This window comes from Rattus norvegicus, chromosome 2 (assembly GCF_021556685.1).
Source record: "Rattus norvegicus strain SHRSP/BbbUtx chromosome 2, alternate assembly SHRSP_T2T, whole genome shotgun sequence".
In the NCBI taxonomy this organism is placed as follows: Eukaryota; Metazoa; Chordata; class Mammalia; order Rodentia; family Muridae; genus Rattus; species Rattus norvegicus.
Genome location: NC_141535.1, coordinates 45,727,501 through 45,736,022, shown reverse-complemented (window position 1 = coordinate 45,736,022; position 8,522 = coordinate 45,727,501). Strand labels below are relative to the sequence as shown.

The window sequence follows — 8,522 nt, the reverse complement described above, 5'->3', positions numbered from 1 at the left end:
CAGGTTTTGAGACTGCGACCTGGCTGGAACAGAAGGACTTGTCTACCTAACAGGACTTCCCATTGGGCAAGCCTTGGCTCAGATCTGTTTCCCCCTCAAAGCATTCCCTGCCCCTCCCTCCCCCTCTCCCTCCCCTTTTCTCCCCTTCTCCCTTTTCCTTTCCCCTTCCCCCCTTCCCCCTCCCCCCTTTCTCCCTCTCCCTCTTACTCCCCCTCCTCCCTGCTCCCATGGGGCCTGTCCAGTTGCTCTATGGTCTGAATCCCTGTCTGCTTCTAAACAGTTGCCTCCTGGAGAGTGAGCTGGATTTTTGTTGCCTGTGAGCTCTTGCTTTTGCAGTGGAGATTTAGTTACACAAGAGATCCTGGGGAATACTTGTCCTGCAGATGTTTTCTAATCTTTTTAGACTACCCTTGACTTTTTGCTTGTTTAATTTTTTTTAAATCTTTCCCCATCATGTATTTTTCGATAAACAGAAAGGGAAGAGTGTGATTAGTGCTCATGTATCCCAATTTTCTAAACTCACTGCTGATTTATTACAATGTTTACTTTGCTTTTTTTTTGACCCAGATATTTCAAAGTAAACTCCAGGAGCAATGATATTTCAACCGTAAATATACATATGTGTGTCTCTAAAAATAATAAAAAAATTTTTCTCACAAACTTACAATAATCATTATCACATTAAAATAAATAATAACTTCCAAATACCACCAATTCTTCGTAGGAGGTCTTTTGTAACTGGTTTCTTCAAACCAGATCCAACACATGGACCACACACTGCTTTTAGCTCTTATACCCCTAGCCTCTCTTTCTTCTTTCCCCATGTGACAGGTTTACCAAACAAATCAGGCCAAATGAGTTTCTGCTTAATGTCCTCACATCTCTCAGCTGGAGTTGACCTTGGTGAGAATCACAGTGGGCAACCCCTACACGTTCAGGAAACTTCCCTTTCATTTTCTTCTTTTCCTTCCCATTGAGTGCAAATTCAAAGACAATAGCTCGCCTACCCTGCCTTCCACAGTCTTCTTGCTTGGTTCCTCCTTTTCAGCTTGTACAGTGATCCAAAGTGAGCCTTCCAATGGAACAGGACCTACATAGTGTCCTTTATAGCTGATGGCCTCAGTCATAAAGTCCCGGTGTCCTTACCTCATGCTTCATTAGGGCGGAGAAGCCTCTGGAGATAGGGTTGTGATGCTTCATTATGAACAATAGCCATCATCTTTTCCAAAATGAAGCTTTTATAAGCTCAATAAACCCAAATTCACCCCAGAAAAACAACCTGTTTTCCAAGTGACAGTCCAGCAGCCCCAACTCACTCTGGCCTAGGCTGTCTCCTCAAGGCAGACAAATTACACTGACGTGGCTTCTGCCAAGGTGGTGATTTTTGGGGCCGTAGAAAAGAACTTTCCATTCCTTGTAGTGGGAAATGAGTGATTTGGGCCATGGTCTGCCACAAGTCAATAGGGAATTGCATTGACTGAGATGTCTAAGCCAATGGTCCACTTTTTCTTCCACAGGCAGTGGCAGCATGGCAGGCTGGACAAGGAAAATGGAAGGATAGGGGAAGGGGAGGGGCTTCTAAACAGCTGCACTTGGATCAGAGATGCTGGACTAAGGTCTTGTCAGAAAAGGTAAAAATTCTGGGCATAAAAAGAGCTGGGCCTGTGCCAGCGAGGGGTGTGGCTGAAAAACACTAAAATGATCCTCTTTTCCAGCTGGAAAGGAATAGCTAACTGTTGACTTTGGCTCCCTGCTCTTACTTACTGTTTACTTCTCTACTACAAAAGTCTCTCCAATTGCTGCGTCTCTAGCAGTGGAGCGGATCAGATCTTATCCCTGAGGAATATGGTGAAATGCTTGCTAGACAATAAAGAACAGAGGAGAGAACTGTATGCCTTTACATCTCAGTTGACTGAACCAGCACAACCCTTCCACATTCCGGCTGCTCCTCCTCATCCTGTGTCCTGTTTATCCTTTCTGCCAAGCTGTTTCCCACCCCTTTCCCTTTCCTACTTTCATTTCACTGACAAATTCAGGATGTTACTAAGTTTTGAAATAGTCAACTTGGAAGTTGATCGAATAATTTTCTTCAGAAGTTGTGTGAAAGGACAGACGTGAACCTTTCTTTTTTGAAATGGCACAGGAAGGGTGTGTGGATGTGGGTGTGTTTATGGGAGGGCGGCTGCTGATCCAATTAGGAGACTTCTCCAGGATCCTCCCTCCTTGTGAAGCATCAAAATGGGATCCCCAGAGTGAGGACAGAGAACCGGGAGGTGAAGCTTCCCTGCTTCCTTCTTCAGATCTGAGTGGAGCCTTGGCCATTCTGCAAATACGTTGGCTGCCATGTTGTTTGTGACTGGGATGGAAAGCCAACTGCTGAGAATGGCTAGAACTTGTTTCGTGATATACTTGCAAATGACGGTGCTCCTGATGAATGGGTTCTAGGTCATTGGTGCAATATTTTGAGTCTCTTGTGATGTTGGATGTCCCTTCCCTAGATAAAACAAAGGTGCTTTGAACCCATAGCATTACACCTAGGGTAGAATTCATCTGTACTCTGATGCCCACTAAATTTTGGCTTGAGCAACTCTTGGAACTAGGGGTTAAAGAGCCCCTTGTTAAAGGAAGACAAGTAATTATTTAATGGTAAGTTTTGGGTTTACTCATAGGTGAAACCACAATCAGAAAATTCATGATCATAAAGTTGGCATATATACTTCAGGAAAGAAAACAGTTTTTCTAGGTAAGAAATTTTTTTCTATGTGATGAGAAAATAAAACCACTAGACAGGAACTTCCTCCCATTCTCACCACAAACTTACCTGGGGGAATCATCACCTCCCCCCTGCTTCCCATCACTGCTGAAGTGATTTCTTCTCAGTGTCAACTAGTTTCAAGGTACTTGGTTTTTTGCTTGTTTGTCTTTTTTTTTTTTTCAGCCTTATAGACAGCTTTGTTGGCGACTCCTTCTCTCTCCTTCTGCTTCACTTGCTCCTGATTCACACAACCCACAGTTTCCTCCCATAATGCGCTCTGAGCAGGAGAGAGTGCATTTGATAAAATGCTTGCTTTGTAAGCATGAAGACCTTAGTGAGATCTCCAGTACCCATAACATAAAAGGATGGGTGTCGGTGGTCATAGTGTGTGTCTGCAACCCGAGGTGGGAAGAGATGGGGAGGTGTATGTGGTCTTTGCTACTTTGTGACTTCCTCTTTTTCCTACCCTTTATAGCTCCCAGTTTCACCTCCCTAACACTAGATAGGAGAGAAACAAGAGGGAAAGATAGAGGGAGGAGAGAGAGAGAGAGAGAGAGAGAGAGAGAGAGATATCCCTGATTGTCTGATTACAGTTTCTTTTTTGAGCACAGCTTCTATCAAATCACAACCACCACCACTCCTGAAGCGATCAACAATTACTGATCCCAGCCAATCCAATCTCTAGCATTTACAGACCCTCTGAAAAACTCCCAGAATTCCAAACATCACACATCTGCAGTTGGCAAAACCATTCCTCTGCTAGAGCTTAAGATAAATCATAGTCAGCTGATGCGGACAGCCCCATATCCCCACACCTGGGATTAAAACAAAAACACATTCTGATAATATTTCTGTGGTTTTTAAAAAATAAATCAAAATTCCAAACTATTAAAAATGTCACTCTAGGGACTAGTCTAGCCTGCTTGGTGAGTTCCTGGCCAGTAAGAGCCTTTCTCAAAAAGTGGTGGGTAGTCCCTGAGGAAGGACACCTGAGGCTCGCCTGTCACCCACAGCTCTGCCTCGCTCTTGCTGCTGGCTCATGTTACCTGTTCCAGTTGCATCGAGTTTATTGCGACAGGCGTCTGTGCTCACTCTCACTAATTCCTGACCCTGAGGCTCACTCTGCTATTCTGGAACTCTGACTTCTATGCCAACGTTCCTCCAGCATCGGTCCTGTTAAATATTACTAATAAACTTCCTCTTAATGTTTATTTTTATCTTTTTCTTTTATGGAAAGTGGATTTTGTTGTACAGTATGTTCTGATTAGTTTCCTCTCGCAACTCCTCTGAGATCCTCCCCACCCCCACCAGAATTCACATCCTTTCTGTCTCTGGTTAGAGATCAAACAGGCATCTAGAGAATAATAATGAAATCAAGTAAAATAAAATAAAATAAAAACCAGACAAACTGGGAAGGACAAAACAAACAGAAGAAAAAAATCTATGGAAAAAGCACAAGAACACATATAGACACTCATGTATAAACATATTTAGATAGATATACACACATATATAGATACACACATACACACACATATATATACATATATAGATACACACATATGTATATATAGAGAGACACATAGACACACATACTCAGAGGCACACATGTCTATACTCACAGGAATCTCTAAAAAACTAAAACCAGAAGCCATGTAATATATGCAAAGGACCTGTAAGGTTAAAATAATGCCATGACAAAATACTATGACACAAGGGTCCCCAAAGATGCTATTGAGTTCATTTTGTCTTGGGGATCTACTGCTGGGCATGGGGCCAGATCTTAAGATTGGTTTGTAACCAGGAAAGAGCTAGCTCATAAGTTAAGAGCACTTACTACTTTTCCAAAGGTCCTGAGTTCAATTCCCAGCAATTACACGGTAGTTCACAACCATCTATAACAGGATCCAATGCCCGCTTCTGGTGTTCTGAAGACAGCTACAGTGTACTCATATATACCAAAGAAGTAAATCATTTAAAAAAAAAATCAGTTTGTATCCCTAGTAAGTGGTCTGTATCTCTATTGCAGAAAACTAATTTTTCATTTGCAGATGATTAGCAGTTGAAGATAGCTTCTGGGTTGAGGATGGGGGCTTGTGTCCACCTCTCCTCACAACACTGGGACCCATTTGGTGCAGACCAGTGAGTTCACATGTGTTTGCTGCCACAGTCCCTGTGAGTCTGTGTGTTTGTCGACACTGCTGTATTTAAGGCCTTATTTTCTTGATGTCCTCTCTCTCCTTTGGCTCTTACACATTTTCTGCCTCCTTTTCCACAAAGTTCCCTGAGCCCTGAGGGGAGGTATTTGATAGTTACTTAGAACCCATTCAGAACTGAGTGTTTCAAGGTTGCCCACTCTCTGCTCCTCGTCTGGCTGAGGAGCTCAGTGTTTGCTTTCACCTACTATAAGAGGAAGCTTCTCTAATGATGGCTATGTGGGGTACTAATGAGGACAGCAGAACATCACTGGGAGTCATTTCATGGCTACCTTCCTTTAGCAGAGTACCATTTCCCCCCCTAGGTCCCTGGGCTATCTAGTTTCAGGGTCTTGGTCACTTGAGCAGTGGCAGGAGTAGGTTCCATCTCAAGAAATGGGTCCTAACTCCAATCAGATGCTAGGTGGTTACGTCACAAGCTTCGTGTCACCATGGCACTAGTGCACCTTGCAGGAAGGGCTTCGTTGTAGAGCGTCATATTTACCTTTTGCCTTTGGGAGTATGCAGGGTACCTCTAGTTCCGGGAATACTAGTCTGTAGCAGGGAAGGGTCTAGACAGTCACCAGCCCAACTTCTCCATGCTCGATGAGTTATATAGGTGTTGTCTTAATGTTTATTTTTTAATGTCAGTTATTCTTTCATTCTTGTGTGCGTGTGTGTGTATGTGTGTGTGTGTGTGTGTGTGTGTGTGTGTGTGTGTATCATAGAACACATTATTTCTTGAGACACGGTCTCCCACTTCTTTTTGGCTAGGCTGTTGGTCAGAAAGCCTCAGAGATTCCCATTGTGCTGGGTTATAGGTACACAAGTGACCATTTCCAGTTAGTTATTGTATGAGTTCTGTGGCTTTGGGCTCCAGGGCTGTGTGGTGCAGTATGCATTCTTTCCCATTGAGCCTTTTCCCCAGCATTAATGACCCTCTTGCTACATTAAGGCTCTTTCCCACCAGCACTGTCTGACTTGTGCTTTAGGCAGCATATGATACTGGAGACTGAGAAAATGACTCGGCTTTTGTGGCATCTGCCTTTGCACCACAATTTTATAGAACCCTCTGTGGGTTCTTCTTCTATCCATATGTATGTTGTAGAATTCAGGGACAGTTCGGCAGTTGGACTCACTATGGTGGCATATACCTGCAATCCCAGTTCTTAAAAGACTGAGGCATTGGGCTACACAGTGAGACCTTACCTAAAACAACAATGATGATGACTGTGTTGCCACCACCAATGATGACAATGACAATGACGACAATGACAACAGTGGTGGCGGCAGCAACAACAACAGAACAAAACAGTAAAACGACAATGAAACCAAAGTTCAGGAGTTTAAATGAACCACGGAACACAGAATTCCTACCAGCATTCCAGAATGGGCAGCTTCTACACAGAGCTCATGGCTGCCATCCCTTAGTCTGCTCTCCAGCTGCCACCTTTTTCTCAGGGAATGGTTCCAGGAGCTTCCGGTGGTTGAAGTCAGAAGCCCAGCACTATCCTTGCCACCTCCTCTACTGTGCTCCTTACTTATGTCTAGCGACTGCATTACCTCTTGCTTGTCTCCATCCCGCCTGGTTATTATTTTCCTACATAATCAATGTGACAATCTCCTAGTTTTCTCAGTCCCATTTTTGATGCTTTCCTTTCCATTCTTCATGCTGCAACCGGTGCTTATAAATACCCTTATCTGCCATTTGACTCCTCATTTACACATACCCGTTGGTGGAGGGTAATCCTTACGACGAAGACCAAATCGCACAAAATAGTCTTCGAGAATTCATCTCTGTCAGCAGTACTGAACCATTTGCAGTATTCGTATATTCTGTGTTATTTCCCAGCTTTCCTGGGTGCACTCCCCCAGCTTTCTTCATCTCCACTTTCTGCTTAATTTACAATGGTTCCTTAGATCCGAGGTTAAAAATATAATTCTCTCTTAAAACGTCTCTCGACTTTTAGCTATTTCTGGAAACTACAGAATGCCCAAGGAAAGTCTTCCAAAACAGAGGGTGGTAAGAAAAACTTGTTTCTGTGACAGACATGAGCCCCTCAAGGGTAGGACCAGAGTGGTAGACGGTACAATGTCCAGTACCATGCACCGCCCTGCTGCAAAGAGCTGCTGGAGAAATGACTGAGAATTTAGTTCTTCAATGACATGACCTGTCTTGAAAACAACAAAGGCTTTGTTCTGATGCTCACTTCACTGCTAGGACCATAGGCACTAAGCGCCTGCTGTGGACCAAACTATTTTTCAAGGAGAAGGGGCAACGGGTAAGCCATTTTCTTCTTTCTTTCACTGAAACATTTAAATAAAGCCATTTTCACATGTTCCCTTCAGTTCGGTGTCAATGGTAAGGTCATCAGTTTAGACCCTAGGTAAATATCTGATCTGCAACCCCTGTGTCACGACCCACAAGTTGAGAAGCGCTGGTCCAGAGTCTGATACAAAGACACCACAGAGGCTAACCCTCGACTTTGGGCAGTAGTGACTTCGGGATGATGTATTTCCTGGTTATAGTTGATATATATTGGCTACTGGCATTTAGTCATTCACTAAATTTCAGGAAATGCTGACGGCAGAATGGTGCCTGTTAACTGTGGAGCTGTTCAGGAACTGATTTTAACTTGTCAAGCTGCACTGCTTGTTCTCTATCTGTAATAATCAGATGAACAATAAATGAATAAGCTGACTTTTGCGCTGCTTTTAGGAATGCTGTCTTGAGTCAAAGGAGGTCCACTGTGGGACACGGCGAAGCCATTATTTTTGAGTTAGTAGAATTCTCAATGTTTCCCTGGAGAAAACATATTTACATACCTGGCATTTTGAGCCTATCGAAGGAGGGCTGTAAATAATGAGTGTCGTACATATCTGACTATGACAGTCTCCATCCTGGGTACTATAGCATACACTCGTCACACACAGGTCAGTTTGCAGAGAGCATGTTTCCTGGATGAAGCTATTCCATTTCTGTCTTCACAGACAGGAAATCGTACTATCAAATGCTTCCTTAAGCCACCGTGCTGACCAAGGAATACAAGTGACAATAATGTCAGTTTGCTGTGAGGCTACACAGAAGGATGAACTGAGAGCCCAGTAAACACAATTCATTTCCTGATCATATATATATGTATATATATATGATATATATATATATATATAGTGTTTTACTAGATCTTATTTATATTTTCTTCTTAAAGAAACCCTCATTTGTTAAAATGAGTAAGACTCGGAATTAGATTATGGAACTTATTTTTTCCCTACAAATGTTTGAATTAGAATAAAACCAATGGAATCCAGTGATCCTGAAACATAATCTGCACCAAAGAAATGTTTCCTGTGAAACCATGGCTATCACTGAAGACAAATGGCTCTTGAGACATTTAAGCTCCTCCAAGCTCAGAGGCTCAGCAGTTTGTGGATTTAAGGCAAGGACAAGAGAGTCATGTCAAACGTCCCTTCCTTGAAAAGTGAGTTTGCTGCAGCCCCTATGTAAACATGTTGAAAGGCATGACCCAGCTTTGATGGAACTAGCCCATTACCTTATCTAGGCTCTCTATGAA

General features: G+C 43.1%; 1 long non-coding RNA gene across 2 annotated transcripts in view; it reads right to left on the bottom strand.

The window, feature by feature from the left end:
- Positions 1–506: 506 nt before the first annotated feature.
- Positions 507–8,522, bottom strand: part of LOC147996067 (uncharacterized) — a 17,916-nt gene continuing 9,900 nt past the window's right edge. For both annotated transcript variants that reach the window (XR_015673960.1, XR_015673961.1), the window contains exon 2: positions 507–2,494. This is a non-coding gene — a long non-coding RNA (uncharacterized LOC147996067). The remainder of the gene's footprint in view (positions 2,495–8,522) is intronic.